Here is a 20,930-nt window from a genome sequence, read left to right as displayed (position 1 = left end):
ACACTCGTAGGTTTGAAGAGATTAGAGAAAGCTTGAGACATAATATAATAAAATGTCTATATTATTATGATTATCATTATTATTATTGATTGAAGGTCCACAATAATATTCAGTAGTGGAGTGTGATTATTTATACAAACCCTATAAAAGCTTGCGAAACCTGTGCTGGGTTCATCTTCAGTTTAATAAGATATCTTTGATAGGGACATATTTCTTTTATTATATTACCGGCGAGGCACATTTTTTCATAATGGCAGCTGAACTCTGACATTTTGTCGTAATACTAGTGAACTCGATCATATGAATTTTATAATCTATGTAATGTAATACAATATTTGCATGTAAATACTGAATGTACTCTCCGAGAGCTTAAATAAAAAAACTTTCAATTTTTTCCAAATTTTAGTGGGCTTCCTACAACATATATATATATATATATATATATATATATATATATATATATATATATCTACATATATATATATATATATATATATAAAATATATATATACATATATATACATATATATATATATATATATATATATATATACATATATATATATCTATATATATATATATATATATATATATATATACATTTATGTGTGTGTGTGTGTGTTTGTATATTAGCAAGAGAACCACTGAGATACTAAAAGCCTAATGACTATAATGCTCATGTCCTAAAATACAGCGAGGGAAGAAACAACAAAGTGGTTAAAGAAAAGCATCCCCCCCCCAAAAAAAAAAAAATCTTTCGCCTTTTAGACAAAAATACATTTTGGCTTTAGAAGAAGAAACAGGAGAACAATGGGGTTATCCGGCTCCCCAGCACTGAGCCCATACACTCTGAGGACAAAGAAGTGCTGGGGAAGGGGGGCCTTCAGGCTAGGAAAGCTGAGACAGGGGGAGGGGGGAGAGGTAGGGGGGTAGCTTGCGGGTGACGTGTACTGAATGAACCAATGGAATGAATTAAGGGAGACACTAAGTGCTAAGGAATAATAAATAAAAGAGAAAAGTGAATTGAGGTGCTACATAGGTCGAAGAAGTTGATAAATGTGTTCTGCTAATTACATTCAACAAGGAACAGCCGACAAAGATATGGAGAGTAAACTGACCTCATAAACTGTGAATTAGTGATTGAATTGACAGTAAATTCTCTGGTGTCACAAATGTTTTATCAAAATCACTTTTTTTTTTTTTTTTTTTTGGAAAACACAAAAGCACTGTCATAAGTAACATTTCTTAAAAGCTATGAAATGGTAACGAATATGAAATTTATTTGTTGTAATACTAAATGCTTGATAAACTCGCTATTTAAATGCAAATCAATTTGGTTCAACATTTCAGCTATATTGCAAAGACGGATACGAGACGAGGTTCGGTTGCAAGATATAGAGAGAAATAGACAGAGTTTAACACCCAAGAAAAAGGAAGAGACGCACAGGCAAAAGAGGATCTGGAAGACTCGTTATTTGCACCGAGGATAAACGACGAGACATTAATGTTACGTTTCATTCAGGAACCAACTGACCCTCTGGATGGAGTCACAGAAACACAATATAGAATTGCAATGCCAAGCTAATGGCAGTGCCATGTATCTCCGTGGCACTTTAGGCAAAGTGCCAAGTGTTTCATGAATATTCCCCTTTATCGGATGCTGGAAAAAGAAGGAAGACAACATGACGAAATGGCCTGTGATCGCAGGAGGCACTGTGATGGCAATTGCAGTCCCGTTTTGCCCAGAGCTTTCCCCTATACTTTGCCTTTTGTTCTCTCTCTCTCTCTCTCTCTCTCTCTCTCTCTCTCTCTCTCTCTCTCTCTCTCTCTTCCTATACCATTCATCAAGATGATCAACATTTACGTAAATTCCATATAAACAACTATATAAGATAACTTTAATTAAATCCAGAAAATTTTCTAATTTTAAAAAAAGAAAAATTTTTTCTTAAAAAGATCATTATTACTAAGAAATAAAAGCCACAGTAATGTTATATTTATGTACAGGGTTAAAAATGACAAGGAGAGACTCTCAAATACTCTGTATCCCTCATCAAGGGTACGGAGTAGTATCTGAAAACCTCTCTTATAATTTGTAACCCTATACATAAACATCCTTAACACTAATGTGGCTTTTGATTCTCGATATTATAGCCACGTCACAGGACAGGGGTTCCTTGGTTCAAGATCATTATCCGTATCAAATGGTTTGTTAACTTGGATAGATCAATACGTTACTTAGCTCGATAAATTATCACGAATAAGCAACAACAAGAAATATTTCATGCTGTTGTCGATGGATGAAAGATAAAACCAATATTATTTTGCATCTTGTCAGTGAAATTCCCCGTGTAAATCAACTTTCTTTTCGTTGACTTTTTGTGTGTTAGTTAGGTAACTGTATGTAGATAAAAAAATACTTTTAATACAAATATGAACAGATTTTCATTTATTTATCAACTCTGTCATAAATAGGAAGACGTTAATGACCTAAGCATTACGATACTAGACAGCCTCTAAATTATCTAATTACTCTCTAGACACAATGACCTTGTTGTAACATAACGGTCAAGGCGCGCAGTATGTTTATCTAGCCCAGTGTGAGAAAAGGCAAAATAAAATGGGGAAATAAATTCCAACCCTGTCTATCAGTACATCTATCAATCTACTAATACACTTGTGTATATTGATGGTAAATTGCGTATCAACTTTGGTGTTCGTGTTGGACCAACACCCCTGGCGTTCCTTAGTGATGTGTATTATCTTCTACCATTACCATATAATGCTCCTTAGCGACGTATATTATCCTGTATATTATTACTCTGGAACTCCTTGGAGACGTTTATTACCCTGTACCATTACTATGGTGCTCATTAGCGACGTATATTATCCTTCACTATTACTCTGGTACTCCTTAGTGACGTATATAATCTTGTACATTACTATGGTGCTCCTTAGTGATTCGTGTTATATACTGTACCATTACTCTAGTGCTCCTTAGTAACGTGTACTATCTTGTACCACTACTCTAGTACTCCATAGTGATTTGAATTATCCTGTAGAGACGTATGGTATCCCTGTATCATTGCTCTGGTACGCCATAGTGATGTATCATACTGTACCATTACTCTAGTGCTCCTTAGTAACGTGTACTATCCTATACCATTGCTCTGGTAATCCATAGTGAGGTGAATTATACTGTATCATTACTCTAGTGATCCTTGGTGACATGTACTATCCTGTACCATCACTCTGGGACTAAATAGTGACGTGTATTATCCTGTACCATTATTGGTGCTCCTTAGTGATGTGTATTATCCCGCAACATTACTTTGGTGCTCCCTAGTGACGTGTATTATTCAGTCACATTATTGGCGCTCCTTAGTGACGTGTATTATCTTGCAACATTACTCTGGTGCTCTCTAGCGACGTAAACTATCCTGTAACATTACTTTGGTACTCCTTTGTAACGTGTATCATCCTGTACCATTATTTTGGTACTCCATAGTAACGTGCATTATATTGTACCATTACTCTGGTGCTCCTTAGTGACGTGTATTATCCTATACCATTACCCTGGTATTCCTTAAAGACGTGTATTATCCTGCAACGTTACTCTGGTGCTCCTTAGTGCCGTGCAATGCCTGAATCTTTAAAGTTATTATTATTCCTTCCTTCTTTATATTCTATTGAATATCTGATATAACGGTATTTTTTTATCCATTTCTAAAATAATTTTATTTTCTGTTTTAGCATATATTCATATTTTCTTATTTATTCCCACCCTACTTTTCGTTAAATTTCCTTAGTGTTTTTTGGTCTTCACTTCTTTGCATACATAATTACCCTGGTTCCTTCTTTCCTCCTTTCAGGATTTTTTTCCCCTTCATTCATACATTATTTCCCATTCTACCTCCCCTCTTTTTTTATCTACTTCTTCTTCCCCCTTTTTCCACTGACCTTGAGATAATTGTTTCTTTAACGGAATATTTACATTGTTTTCATATTAATGTCTTTTTAATTTATAATTTAACATATTATATGCATAATATATGTATATATATATCTATATATATATATATCTATATCAATATAGTCTATTTATATATTATATTATGCATATATATATGTATATATATATATATATATATACATATACATATATATATATAATGTAAGAATTACATTATATATATAAACCAGTGACCTGGGGTCATGGCATTAGGAGGGTTCTACGGTGACCAAAGCAGACCTTAGATTACGCTATGCACTGTCTGCAGTAGCCTGATCTAGCTCTAAGCTTTGTCAACATTTTTATGTTATGATAACTTTGCACAACAACTTCCATGGGAAGCGGTCGACCTGTTAACCTACGCCGGAAACTTGTAACTTCCGAGCCGGCGAACTACGTATGTGTTTTTATATGAATTGCTGAGATAGCTAATGTTCCGCTATCGACGCGATGCTTTAGAATGGCAGTTCCACGCCAAGAATCAAAACATATCGGTCGTCCGACCGAGCTGCATCTCCTAGTATGGAGTTACAGAATAAAGTTGTTAACTTGTTCAACTAGCCTGTTTGAATCATCTCCTCTAGACAAGAAAGAACCTCTCTACTAAGATATTCCAAGGGAGATGAGAGGAACCAAACATTACTTACGGATAACAGCCGTAAGGAAAAAAAAACAAAAAGTCTATCGCCAAGCGATAAGACATTAGAAGTGGTGGCAAGCGAACAAACGAAGAACATAATTAACAAGACCCATATCAGCCGACCGAAGGTCTACAAGAACTAACTTCCACCTTCAACATCAAACGAAAACAGAGGAAACTGGGATCTCAATCAAAGCAACAGTTTATGAAGACGCAACTATGTCCTTCATCGAAAGGAATACAAGCATTTAACACTGACGTTTGAGCAACTGTTGTCACTTATCTTCGAGAATCTACACCGGACGAGGGCGGCATCGAACATCGACGGAAGGAAGAAAACAAACACAGGGAACATCACCCGTTCACGAGCAAGGACGGAGGCTGTGACATCATCAAGCTTGGCCTTCCCAGCGCATCGTGCACCGAGAGAAGACCGTGAACGTCATCACGACTTCCGACGCGAGACGTGGACATGGAACGTGACGTCATCCCATGTCAACAATCCTTCGCAATATAATCTGGAGCTAAGTACCAGTTTTTATCTATTCAGGTCTTTTCCTCAGTGAAGTGTTGTTCATCAAGAGTCGATCGTCCAGTATTCTGGGGGTGAGTTGTTCGCCATATTAATCTTCCTTCATTACAGAACCTATCTTCAACTACGAGGTTCTCGCCCGCAGATTAATTTTTTTTTTTTTTTCTTTTCTCGTTGTCATTAACCATTTCTTGCAGGAATTCTCCGTATAATATTTTATCATATTTTATCCTGTATTTTTGGTTTGTATCTTTTGGGGGATTTTCCTATTATTGTATTAACACACTTATACAGTACATTGCTTATGCGTTTACGTAGTGGTCGAGTGTACTCTTATAGATATTTTGATAGGATTGCAAGGAATAGAAGTGATAAGAAAAAAGTGAAAGCCGAAATGGCAACCACTCCGGCTGGCAACCCCCAACAAGTGGGTGACTCTCGTTAGCGCGAGGTCAGCGATAGTCCCTTTTCAAGGTCGGGTCAATGGGTTCCTGCCTCAAAATGTTGAGGCATGGATCTCATCTGTAGACGCTCATTTAAATGCAAAAGCATCACAGACCCAGCAGTACAATTACAGGAGGCCAAGAGCTTCGTGGACTTTGCGAAAGGCGACGCAAGTGCGTATCTAAGGGGGGTTTCTTTCCAAGAAGCGCTTACATGGGACGAGTTCAAAAATAGGTTACGTGCCGTGTATGGGGGTGAAGAGGCTTTAGATGTAGTATTGGCTTTGAGAAATATCCTTAACCAAGCCTCCATGACTCAGCTCAATGTTGTCGAGCGGGCGGCGCTAATTGCCGACCGGCTAATATGAATATCAGGATAGTTTATGTAACTCGGGGAGGGTGGTTGCGGGTGCTAAAATCAAAGTGAAAGATTTTATCCGTTTGATCTACCTTACGTCTATCAACTGTAATGTTGCCTGAAGCGTTAGTACGGTGTTTTGATAAAAAATTGCAGCCCGACAGTACGGAATTAGATGTGTATAAACAAATCAAAAAAAACACATGTCTAAATGTACCGACCTAGATCCTTCGCTCATTCAAGTTTTTGCAAAAAATGAGAACAAGCCACAACAAGTAAATGTGGTACATAATAATAATCAAGTTGCAGGGATGGTTTGTTATAACTGTAAACGACCAGGTCACATGATTTCAGACTGTCGGACGCGTTTTTGTTCAATACACAATAGTTCAACTCATTCATATAACCGTTGCTACTCGAGGAATCAACAGCCAAACGCTACAAACACGCACCAGTTGCTAGTGCAAATAAAAAGAAGGTCCTCAGTACTATAAGAAGAAACAAACCAAACGGAAATTCTGCACAACAGCAGAAACAAACAAATCGTGCTTCAGGTACCTCTGTTCCTGGGCCGTCTAGCCAGAACTCGCAAGGGCAGCGAATTTTCAGGGTGTGATAAACAAAACAAATACCACGTAGTTCACTCCAAGGGGGGAGAGGGCGATGTTGGGTCATCAATATCAACATCTTTTGTATCAAATAATCAGTTTAATCATTTATCAGATCATTGTGAGACAATTGATTTTCCTATGAAACACACGGCCGAATCAAAAAAATCTGTGCAGGTTCCCGTAGATTTGCAACAAATTCATGCAATTATTAGTCAAAACGAGTGCGACCAACCTTACATGCAGTAAATTTGGACCATAAGTCATTCACTTTGTTCTTTGATTCTGGTAGCCACGTAATATAATGGGATTTAAGGATCCATCATTTACTCTTTTTCAAATTTCCCTATAGAAAAGTCCGGAATAAGGCTCTCAGCATTGGGAATAATGAATTAAATGTTGTGGGCGTAACTCATGTACAGTACAAGGTCGTAAGCGCACGTTTGCTGATACCTTTGTCGTTGTACAAAACATTAATATGTATCCCGCAGTAATTATCGGATACCCGTCTATGGGCACTCAAAATATTATCTTAGCACCTGCAAAACACGGCGTGTATATCAAAGGGAAATTCTATAGGTCTTCTAATACCCTAAAATCTGTTTTAGATAATAAAGAGACAGACAAGAGTTGTCACTTACATTACGGAACCAATCACCTGTCTCATGAACCAAGAAATAATACAGGCAACCCAACAGAACTCTCGCTCACCCGTAATATCAGCTTGCACGCAAACTCTCGAACCTAACGTAACTTCAAATATATTAGTGCGTGTAAAAAGAAACCTTGCCAGGATCTGAAAACATTAATCCTTTCCGAAACTCTGAAAAACACACGGATTACCGTCACACAAGCCGTTTGGTATAAACAGTCGGCTCACAACAGCAATGTAATATCGAAGTCTGTAATCATTTGTAATACCACTTTAGTAATCCCACAAAAATCAACATATCTTGGATGCCGAAGTTTATAAACATCGCATTCTTACCGTTAGCTGAGATAAATCACGCTCAATCAGTCGCGGATGAAACCCTTTTGCAATCTATAAAGAACAAAAAATCAATAAAGATATTCAAGAAGAAAGGGAAAAATTCAGCAGAAATTTTTGAATCTGTTAACTAAATATCATGATGTTTTTTCCACTACGGATGGAACCTTAGGAAAACGGATTGTCATCGAGCATCAAATCAGGCTCAAGGACAAACAGAAAGTAATCTATGTACCTTCGTACCGACTTCCTATGAAATTTCAGAATGAGATAACAGAGGAAGTAGGTAAAATGTTAAAGGAAGGAGTCATTAGGAAAATCAAACAGCCCTTATAATTTTCCGTAATAGTAGTACCGAAAAAGATCGAACTTGGCGGATATGCGTAGATTTTCGTCGTTTAAACGAAGAAACAATCCCTGATAGATTCCCAGTACCATGTACCGATGATATCCTATCTTTACTAGGCCAGAATAAATATTTCACAAGCCTAGACTTACTAAAAGGATTTCATCAGATTCCGATGGAACAAGAAAGTATCCCATACACTGCCTTCAGCACAGCCAGGGGACATTATGAATTTTGCGTATGCCTTTTGGTTTACGTTGTGCTCCTATAACTTTTACTCGTATGATAAACGTCGTGTTTGGAGACTTGTTGGGAGATATCCTACATGCCTACATGGATGACTTAGTAATCTTTTCCAACACATTAGAAGAGCATTTACGTAAATTGGAGTTAGTGTTACAAAGGTTAAGGCAGCATAATTTGGGTAAGGGTAAAAGATAAGCAAGTGTGAATTTTTTTAAAAACAGAAACTAGTTCTATCTAGGTTTCACGGTTTCTAGTGAAGGTCTTAAAGTCGTCCACGATAAGGTTGTCGGCTATCCGTAACTTTCCGATACCTATTAACGTCAAGGGAATACAGCAATTTTTGGGGTGCAGCGGATACTATCGCCGCTTTATCCGCAATTACTCAATCATAGCCGCTCCCCTAACGATCTTATAAAAAAGGGCGTAGATTTCGTATGGTCTGAAAATTCATCAACAGGCGTTCGATAAATTGAAAGATGAACTGTGTAGTTCTCCTATCTTGAAATTTCCTGACTTCAATAAGGAATTTTCATAGCAACAGACGCCTCAGACCTAGGAGTAGGTGGGGTATTGCTTCAACAATATGATAGACAGTTTTCCCTATAGCTTTTTTATTCACGTAAACTGAGACCTTCCGAAAGTAAATATGCAGTAATAGACAAGGAAGGGCTCGCTATTGTTAATTCACTCGTGCACTTTAAATTCATAATCTACGGTTATCCCGTCAAGGTTCTCACTGATCATAAGCCCCTAACCGACTTCTTTAAAGGCTTTAGTCACGCCCCAAGCGAACTCGGTGGCACATGATCATTCAGGACTTTGGCGCGAGGATCGGGTATTTACCTGGGAAAGCAAATATCATTGCTGACGCATTATCACGCAACCCTCTTCATCTTGTACCGAGCATTAGCTGAATTAATAGATATCTCAACCTCCATGCCCGTTGTTAAAAACTATATCCGAACAGGAAGATCTGGGCTGGAGTGCTGAACTATTACCGACGGAACAAAGAAAAGATCCGCAAATAGAAAAAATCATCATTGCGTTAACGGAAATCCGAAGGAAAAAGAATACCTAAAGTATAAGCAGCAGAATATATCCTACAGGAAAATATCCGTGTAGATCTGTGACGAGGAAAACCCGCAACACACCGCAGTTGAATAACAACCAGGTGGTGGTGCCTATCTCACTCATACCCACTGTCTTAAAGTGGTTGCATGAAAATCCACTGCACGGACACCCGGGTTACACCTTGATGTCACAGAAAGCCAAATCCTTATTTTATTGGCATACGATGCTTAGAGATATAAAAAAAGCAACATAGCAAATTGTCGCACTTGTCAAGAATACAAAGGGCACACGAAGACCACCTGTCAGCCTAGGGGCTTACCCCGTGCCAAATCAACCCATGTTTGAAAGAGTACATTTAGATTTATTAACAGGATTAACGAGTCAGACAGAGGAAATAAAGCACCTCCTAGTAATTATAGACGCTTTGACTCGATATACAGAACTTATAGCGCTTAAAACAAACGCGGTTGAGTGCGCTAGGAAGTTTTACGAGTGCTACTTTGTAAACATGGAATTCCACACATCATTATCTCAGACTCGGGCGGGGAGGTCAATAATCATTTCCTTAACTCCTTGTGCGAATTCCTTAGTATAAAGAAAGTCAATACCATGATCTATCACCCAGAGTCTAATGGGCTAGTGGAAAGGGCAAATCGTAAGGTTTTAAACATTTTAAGGGTCACCTTAGGGGGGCAGATCCCAACTGGGACATTGCCATACCTGCGGTACTAAGCACACTTAATCACTCGTATCACGTGTCTATTAAAATGACACCGCACGAGGCACTGTACTTGGTATCCCGGCCCGAACGCCTTTTCACTCTTAAAGCCTACAACTAATTTATCAAATCTCTAAAGGATGTTATGGATGCAAGCATAAGTCGATATAATATAATTCGTAAGAATTTCAGAAGAAGCACAGATAATAATGAAAAAAATCATGATAAAATAGCTAAGCCAACTAGAACATATGCCGTGGGCGATCAGGTATACATACAAGTATACGTGCGTAAAGGTTTAAAAATTATAAATAAACTGACACCTAAGTTTGAAGGCCCGTTTAACATTTTAGAAAATTTAACGGCCAATAGAGTTAGGGTTCAAAATGTATCCAAACCACTGATGTGAGAATAGTCCCATTGGGCACATATCAGAATCTAAAGAAAGGTAGATGGAAGTGAGGGAAAAAAAATGGTTGTATTTATGAACTTTGTGTATAATAATTATATATATATATATACTATTAATCATATTGTATGTAAACCTATTCTTTTACGCGAGTTATTACATCTGTTTTACTCATTGCAGGTTTTTCAAAAATGAATCTGTTATTGTTAGGAGTGATATTGTGTATTCAGACATCTTGTGTATGGAAAGAGCACTAGGACTAAAGACATAGAATTTAATCATGGCTCGATTATCGAGAGAATCGATGATGTATTCATCGTGTAATAATATTATTCGAAGTAGATATGCATGCTATTTTCTTACCTGAAGATGACGTCCTTAACTTAAAGAATGACCTGATGAGGTTTGGTATTTCCCTTAAGGAAATGCATGAACGTAATTTTCAGCTAACTCAGAGATTTCACTAGCTCAAACAACAAGCGTCGCAGAAATGTTGTCTTATGACATACAAAATAAAACCGCCGAGGCAGAAGAACTCGCTCGTGACCTGCTGATGTGGTCTGTGCGCACAATACTCTTGAACGCCGCAACCCGCTTATTCTAGCTGGACTAAACATCTTAGGATCAGTTGCGAATCTAGGCTTAGGAATCTCAAATCGCCTCAAGATAAATAATCAAAATAAAAGAATTGGAGTTTTTGCAACACAAAACGGAACTGGCCTTATCAGAACTTCGCAGCCAGTTATCTTCGATCAATCAAATAATGAATATCGTTAATGCCATTCAAATAATATCGATCAGGTCATGGAAGTTCAACATTTGCTGGCTACTTTAGCTTACTATAGTTCGAAAAATAGATCATATCCGTGTGAAAATATCACATTTTATTGAAAAGTCAAAAAGATTACGTAGAAGCAATTACGTTAGCAACAAAGGGTGTTTATCTCCTCACCTCATGCCTATTAAAGATCTGACGTTAACTTTGGAAAACGGACGGGAGAAGCTAGGTTATATTCCTTTATTGGATGCCCATAAAGTAGAATTCTATTATAGCCTAATATCAGTCAGCGTTTGAAAATATAGAATTATGATCACGATTCCTTTGATTCTTCCGATGCTTGGCAATCATACAAAAATAGCACCGTTTCCTACTTTTATGACGAATAACTCAAATCCAGTAATATCCAATTTAACAGGGCATGTACTGATTTCTTCTGATAAGAAATCATTTACAGTCATTAAAGACTTAGATAAACTCACTCACTGTTCAGAAGCCATGAATAATAAAATTTGTACAGCTGACTCTTTTGAATTCTATCCTATATCAACGGATTCATGTGAGTTAGACATAGTGCTAAACGGCTCTCTCTCTCATACAAGCGAAGGTTGTCTGGGGAAAACTTTATCCCTTTTACGGTAATAAATTCAATTACAGGATGAATAATGGTTCTGGATCCGTTATGATAAGGCCGGATTCGACGTCGTGTGTCCGGACACATCCACCGCCCATGCCCCTATCTTCGTAGCAGCCGATGGTTGTACGGGGACATCTACAAATTATACCGTCAGAGGGGTCAACACGATAATACGTGAGAAGGCGTATTTCGCGAACTACACGTGGGCACAACAATCATCCCATCACTACCTCTCCCATACAACGCCGCGAGTAGCTCATCGTCTGACGCAACTGGCTGAGATGACCCACGCGTCATCGAGTTATGCAGGTGGAGAACATCTTCGCTACTACATTCTGCTAGCCGTGTTCAGTGTGACGGCCATATTGGTTATCGCCGTCAACATCTTGCTTGGCGTAGGCTGAGGCGTAAACAGAAGGATCTCCAAGGGAAACGTACTGGCCCGTCTGGATGACGTACCCGTTAAACTCAAGTCGTTTGCGTTTAGGGGCCGCCTGAACCTGGCCATTTCAGTTCGTGCCTAGGGAATTGTCTGGAATTGTGTTGTGTGTGAAAAGCGGTCCGTATGCTGGCAACAATGTAGGACAAGAAAGACTCACGCCTTTGCAATTTGAACAGTTAAAGTATCTCCAGGGCACCTAATAAATCATTATAGCCCAATATTATACATTAATATATCCTAAAGGTATTTTTCGGGCACCTAATAAAAATATCAGCCCTATATATTGAATTTCTGCAGAATTACATTGTTATACTATTATACAATTATATTTATAAAGAGTGACAAGTACTCTTTAACAATTATCCATGATCATGCTATAATCATTATTTAGTAACCATTATTCTTAATCAGGTTACATGTTATCATATTAATCATGTATACATGTTTTGATTTTTACCATTTTATTATTTTTGGGTACATAATCATTATTATTACAACATGGATCTATATTTTCCATGCATTTATCTTTGTTTATGAATATGTCAACAAGGGTATGTAACAGAACCTTTTTGTGCATTTAATCACTTAGTATACGAGCACGCTCCTATGAACAATGTTTAAAGTAATTTTTTTTGTTATTCAAGGCTTGAATAGGTAGAGACCGAGCCTAATGAAGAATTACATTATATATATAAACCAGTGACCTGGGTCATGCATTAGGAGGTTCTACGTGACCAAAGCAGACCTTAGATTACGCTATGCACTGTCTGCAGTAGCCTGATCTAGCTCTAAGCTTTGTCAACATTTTTATGTTATGATAACTTTGCACAAACAACTTCCATGGGAAGCGGTCGACCTGTTAACTACGCCGGAAAACTTGTAAACTTCCGAGCCGGGCGAACTACTGATGTGTTTTTATATGAATTGCTGAGATAGCTAATGTTCCGCTATCGACGCGATGCTTTAGAATGGCAGTTCCACGCCAAATATCAAACATATCGGTCGTCCGACCGAGCTGCATCTCCTAGTATGGAGTTACAGAATAAAGTTGTTAACTTGTTCAACTAGCCTGTTTGAATCATCTCCTCTAGACAAGAAAGAACCTCTCTACTAAGATATCCAAGGGAGATGAGAGGAACCAAACATTACTTACGGATAACAGCCGTAAAGGAACAAAAACAAAAAAGTCTATCGCCAAGCGATAAGACATTAGATATATATATATATATATATATATATATATATATATATATATATAATATATATATATATAATATATCCAAACCGCGGTGGCCACAGCCGGATATACATCATGAGGAGAAGGACATAAAGACTTGCTAAAAGGGTCAATTTATTCCCGACGTTTCGTAATGTCTTCATTACATTTTCGAGGGCTGTACAAAATAGATAGCATAAAATAAATTGCATTAAAGCTAAGAATTTAAAATGTAATAGTTGCACACTGATTACAAACTTAAAATATTAAAAAGACTAAAAGGACACCTTTAAAAACAAAAAAAAAACGTAAAATAACAGGACAAAAAATTATTAAAATAAGTAAAAACAACAAATAAAACATGAGAAAAAAATTAATAAGAAATATTCAAGTAGAGTAAAACTGGACCAACCTATTCAGCGGCAATGCCAAAGAATGGAGAGAGTTTCTCTTAGTTTCTTCCATTTTATCTCCAGTCTTGGGCATTGCCGCTGAATAGGTTGGTCCAGTTTACTTTACTTGAATATTTCTTATTAATTTTTTTCTCGTGTTTTATTTGTTTTTTTTTTACTTATTTTTAATAAAATTTTTGTCCTGGTTTAGTTTACGTTTTTTGTTTTTTTTTAAAGGTGTCCTTTTAGTCTTTTAATATTTTAAGTTGTAATCATTGTGCAACTTTTAAATTCTAAATTCCTAGCTCTATTGTGTAATATTTTACTCTATTTTGTACAGCCCTCGAAAATGTAATGAAGACATTACGAAACGTCGGGAATAAATTGACCCTTTTAGCAAGTCTTTATGTCCTTCTCTTCATTGTATATATATATATATATATATTATATATTATATATATATATATATATATATATATATTATATATATATATTATATATATATATATATATATATATATATATATATATATATATATATATAGTATATATCTATCATATATATACCTACATATATATATATATATCTATATATATATATATATGATATATATATATATATATGTATAACCCCTTTTTACTCTTTTCACTTCTCCCTTTTTCTGGTTCATCACATTAATTTTCTCACTCATGATATCTTCTTTGCTTCATCTGTTTCTTTGTCCTGGTCTACATTCTGTCTCATTACGTCGATTAAACATCGTCCCTCCATCTTAATTTTCCCTTTTTCCGCATTCATTTATATTGTCTTCCCATTCTTTTCTTTTCGTGCAACAAACCCTCCCTAACTCCATTTTCCTATTTCACTACTTGCCTCTTATTTTCTCATGGTGTTTTGGTTTTTTCTTAGTTGCTAATCCTCATTCTCTTCTCAGCTTCTGCCAGCACTAGCCGTAGGAGTAACAGACATTCCAGCACATTCAACATCCTCATCTTGAGTTTACATTATTCAGTTTCTCCTAATGAATTTAATTACGAAGTCTTCCACGAGGGAATGTTGCCTCGCCAAGTCCGTCATTCCAGGAGTTGAGCTCCAGTGAGTTTTCCATTACATTTTTCCGTAATTTAATCCTAATGCTCATTGTCTGAGGAACCCAGTGGATAAATGATGGGCGGGGTTTAGAATTTTTATTTATTTTTCATTTTTTATCTAATGCGATTAAAGGATGAGTCGCGACGATGTTTTATGGACACAAAAAGAAATATTAAAAGGGATTATACCCTCTGCACTGAGTATTAACAAATATCAAGAGGTTAACATGGAGTTTACCACATTCTCTCACCTCTCTCTCTCTCTCTCTCTCTCTCTCTCTCTCGTAGTAGCCATCTTGTGGCTTGGTGAGACGTACCCGCGTGAAGTCACAATAATCAACAGATATCACAAGTTTAACAATCGACTAGAATTTGAGAAATATCTAGAAGTGTTCGTGAACTATCGGTGATAAGATTAGTGTGAAAATAGTAGGATAAAGCGTCTTCTAAGTTAGTTTATCAAGTGTAATACTATAAATCAGAACAAGATGGCAGTAAGTTCCAACTGCGGGAAAAGGTGGCGTAATTTGGCGTGTTTAGCAGATTCGCAATACGATGAGGTAGCAGGAAGGGAACTGGCATTTCTCATCTATGAAATCAGCAACAGTCCTAACCAAAAGATACAAAAAGCATTCATAGATATATTAGAAGGATATAATCCTTCAAACTGGAAACAAATCTAATGAAAACATCTTGAAAATAATGAAGAAGTTCCAAATAAAATCCAAGTGGTCAAGAGACTCATAAAAAAAGAAAATATACATAAACCAACATATTCGACAAAGAAAATGAATAAGGTGAATCTTGTGAATATACTAATTGATGCATTAGGAAAAGAATGCCAAAAGCATGCAAACTGTGTAAGGTTTGGTATAGCATAGTCAATCCACAAAACCTAATCAGAAAATGTGCTGCATGCAACATTCCGACCCATCCACAGTGTGCTGAGGTAATACAAGATTTGAGAAAAGATACAGAAGTGTTCAACATGTCTATCATGGATAGACAATGTTATTAAATCAAGATTGAATGTTACAAATAGTTGAGGATGAAGAAGAAGAGGAAGAGGAAGAAGAAGAAGAAAAAGAAGAAGAGGAAAACGGAAGAAAAGTAAACAAAAATGAAATGACAGAAAAAAAAAATAAGGAAAACAAAAGAACAAGATAAAAGTATGGATGCAGAGATACTCATTGATACTACATATGAGGCAATAAAGCAGCATACCTACGAAGAAATAAATTACGATATGACAACAGAAAAGCAATCCCGAAGAGGCTCTACCCAGATCTATACAATGACGGGGAAAGAGGAAAAAATAGACGAAGAAAGAACAAAATCTGCAACCTTTTGAAGAAAAGAGGGAATTGCAGATTTGGAGAAAGATGTTACTACAAACATCCTAAGATATGTCAAAACTATGAAATATATGGTAAATGTGCATACTTAGATGGATATGGGATGATTGCAGAGATCTGCATCCAAAAATATGTAAAAACCTAAAAGAAGGAAAAGGATGTAAGTTCGACAAAAAATGCAAATATATGCACCCTGTAGCCATGAATCATAATCAAATAAATAACCAACCAGTAATAAAATCCAAAATAAGAAAGAAACCAAAAAAATAAAAAAAAAGGGGAGAACGAAATCAAGAATATCAGGTAAAAGAGAAAAGCAAACCACCAATGAGATATGCAGAGGTGTCAGCAAAAAATTTCAAAGCATCAGCTCCGAAATTCTACTCAAGAGATAATAACTGTATTTGATTATGCAAGAGGATATTGCAGAACGGAGAAAATTGCAGATTCAGACACAAAATGAATAATTATGATGAAGGAAGATCAAATATTATGGAAAAGTTGGATTTTTTAATGTCAGAATTTCTGGAAATGAAAAAAAGAACAACATACCAGAACAGGAAAGAGACATGGGAAAATCCTTATTACTATCAGTATTAATGAAGGGAGAAAAACACGCAAAACCATCATAGTGATGAATGCGCAGGGTTTAGTTACGAGTAACTCAAAAAGAAAAAATAGAGTACTATGAAGAACTAACCCAAAATGAAAAGAAAATAGATATAATGAATATAAGTGAAACCTGGTATTCCCAAGAGACTGGGAATGATGATCAAATAAAAGGGTTCCAAACTTATAGATCAGATAGAAAAAATAGGAATCAAGGGGGAACCGCAATATATGGGAAAGACAAAAAACAAGGAAAAATATATGAGAAATATAGTAACTCAGAATGTGAACTAATAGCGTAGAATTTGAATCTGAAAAATTGATGAAAACATAGTAATATATAGACCTCCTAATACTAAAGAGTTTGACTTAATAATTGGAAAAATTGGATGATATATGTAGAAATCACAAGGACTGGACTATTCTCCTACTGGTGACTTCAACTTTCCTTTCGTAGAATGGAAAGAACGAATAGGAGATTGTGGTTGTACTTATACATATAAAAAAGAGAGTAATAGTAGTGCAGAAGATAAGAGGCAATTTGAAAAGCTATTAGATATGCTACTAGAATACAACATTCAACAAATAAATCACCTGCCAACAAGAAAGGAAAAATACTTTAGACCTAGTATTTGTGAACGAGATGAATTATGTTAAAGAAATAATAGTTTATAATGCGAGTATTTTCAGACCATAATGCATAGAAATAACAGTTCATCCAAAGCAAGTGAAAAATAGAGATAAGCAAGAAATGAAAAAGTGGGAAGGATATGGAAAATACAACTTCTACAGTAAAAATATAAAATGGTCAGAAATTAATGAAGAATTAAACAAAGATTGGGATAACATTTTTATTCGTAAGTGATGACATAAGGGTAAATACGGAGATATTATATAAAATATTGGAGATAATAGTGGAAAAATATATACCGAAGAAGAAAAGTAAACATCATTCATGCATACCAAGAGACAGAAGGATCTTGTTCCAGAAAATCAGAAAGTGGAAAAAAGGTCTTGCAAAAGAAAAAAATGCATGGAAAGTTATAGAACTAAAAAGTAAGATAGAAAACTGCAGAAACAAAAGATTATACAATCAAAAGAAAATGAAAAACGGACTTGGAAGAAAAAAACCCTATTAAATATCAAGCAAACCCCAAACTATTATACTCATATGCGAAGAAGATGAATAAAAGAAGAAGTAGAAATAGGCCCTCTGAGAATTGAAGGGAGATTAACGAATGAAAAAAAGGAAATTTGCAACATACTGGCAGAACGATATAAGAGAGAATTCACCCCTAGAATAGATAATGAAGATAATGATATAGAAGTAAGGGATGAAAATAGTGAATATTTAGCTGACATAGATATTAATGAAGCTGATATTGTGCAGGCTATTAATGAAATTAAAAATGGAGCTGCTGCAGGGCCATGATGGAATTCCTTGCTATTTTGTTAAAGAAAGTAGTTCATTCTATCGCAAAGCCACTTGCAATATTATTAAGACAAAGTGTAGATACAGGCAAGATATATGATGAGCACAAATTAGCATATATTACCCCTACTTTCAAAAGTGGATCAAGACTAGAGGCAAGTAATTATAGGCCTGTGAGTCTAACATTCCACATTATATGAAAGTGTATGAAAGGGTAATGAAGAAAAAATATTATGAAAAACATTTAATAAAAAATAATTTGTTTAATATAGGAACATGGTTTCGTACCGGAAAAAGTACACAAACCCAACTGTTAGTCCACCGTGAAAACATATTCAAAAATATGAAAAAGCCCCCCCCCCGGAAATGAACAAAACAGATGTGGTTTATTTAGACTTTGCAAAAGCTTTGATAAAGTAGACCATCATATGGCGAAGAAAATTAGAAAACACAATATCGTGGATAAAGTAGGAAGATGGTTAAAAGAATTTTTACACAACAGAAAACAGATAGTTATTGCAAACGACGAGAAACTCGGATGAAGCCAAGGTAATATCCGGTGTGCCGCAAGGTACGGTGTTAGCTGCAATACTGTTTGTTATTATTATGAATGAAGGACGATAGACAATAATGTTAAGGATTCGGTAGTGAGTAGTTTCGCAGATGACACAAGAATAAGTAGAGAAATTACTTGTGATGAAGATAGGAACGCTCTACAAAGAGACCTTAACAAAGTATATGATTGGGCAGAGGTAAATAGGATGGTATTTAACTCTGATAAATTTGAATCAATAAATTATGGAGACAGAGAAAGAAAGCTATATGCATATAAGGGACCTAATAATGAGACCATCACAAATAAGGAAGCAGTTAAAGACCTTGGTGTGATGATGAATAGGAACATGTTTATGCAATGATCAAATAGCAACTCTGTTGGCAAAATGTAAAGCAAAAATGGGAAATGTTGTTACGGCACTTCAAAACAAGAAAAGCTGAACACATGATTATGCTTTATAAAACATATGTTCGTAGTCCACTTGAATATTGCAATATGATATGGTACCCACACTATCAAAAGGATATTGCACAAATAGAGAGTGTACAAAGGTCCTTTACAGCTAGAATAGAAGAAGTTAAGGACCTAGACTACTGGGAAAGACTACAATTCTTAAAATTATATAGTCTAGAAAGGAGAAGAGAACGCTACATGATAATTCAGGCATGGAAACAGATAGAAGGAATAGCAGAAAATATCAGGAACTAAAAATATCAGAAAGAGCAAGCAGAGGTAGATTAATAGTGCCCAAAACTATACCAGGAAAAATAAGGAAAGCACACAGGACATTAATCCACTACGCACCAGCATCGATAATGCAGGCGTCTATTCAATGCGTTGCCAGCTCATCTGAGGAATATATCAGGAGTGAGCGTAGATGTGTTTAAGAATAAGCTCGACAAATATCTAAACTGCATCCCAGACCATCCAAGATTGGAAGAGGATGCAAAATATACCGGAAGATGTACTAGCAACTCTCTGGTAGACATTAGAGGTGCCTCACACTGAGGGACCTGGGGCAACCCGAACAAGATGTAAGGTCTGTAAGGTCTCTCTCTCTCTCTCTCATTGAATTAAAGCTCTAGGTATTTATAAGTTATTCTATAATTTACAGGCCTTGTGATTTTCCGAAAACCTCGTCCGGGTTGTTCTACAAACTTTACCGAGGCTTCGTTGCGGGGAATATCTAACAGGTATTTCCTGTTAATAATTTAGGAAGAGCTTTGCCTCTCTCGGATGGGGCGTTCTACAGCTATTGAGGTTTAGAAGGTTGCATATCTGAATTATAGACTAAAGGAACATTTAATTTTTAGTAATCCAGAGTTTATGCTGGAAGTGCAAGAGTTGATAGTGAATTTATTGGCCATCAGAAGAGAGACATGGATCTCTTGGTGACGTTGATTGTTTTGTTGTTCAGTGATATGGATGCTGACGAAAGGACATATAAAGTGTTACTAGATTTAAGGTGACATATTTTTCTCTTCATTTGCAATTCCAAGGTCTTCAACTAGGTTGCTAAACAGACAGTTATACTATGGACCAACTGCCGTATCATCTGTTACCGAAGATATATTCATTCAAATATCTTTTCAGAAATATCGACTGCGGCTTCCTTTGTTACATTTCTTTGAAGAAAGACAATGTAACATTGTTTTCCATATCGCAACAACAACAAACCCCTTACTATCAAGGTTAAGGGAGTCGTTTTCAAGGTATTGGGGAGGTTCAAAAATCGAATTTATGTTAACAACAGTTTTCGGTGCTTCGAAGCTTATATCTTCAGATTTTGGTATAAAAATTGAGAAAAAAGTATTCTGCTCTTATTTTGACACCTTTATATATGTATGTGCTTTATGTGTGGTGCGTCGTCTGCTTGGAGTGAGTCGATATTCATCAGATAAGAAAAATAAAAATCGCTATCAATTTATCATGGTCTGCTCTTCTGAATTGTTTTTTATGTTTCATAAGAGCAAACCCACAGAAAACGTGAAGAGTATACCCTAACACTATTTCCAATAATATATATATATATATTAATATATATATATAT

The sequence above is a fragment of the Macrobrachium nipponense genome, chromosome 10 (genome assembly GCF_015104395.2).
Source record: "Macrobrachium nipponense isolate FS-2020 chromosome 10, ASM1510439v2, whole genome shotgun sequence".
Classification (NCBI taxonomy): Eukaryota; Metazoa; Arthropoda; class Malacostraca; order Decapoda; family Palaemonidae; genus Macrobrachium; species Macrobrachium nipponense.
Note: the sequence above shows the minus strand (reverse complement) of the source record.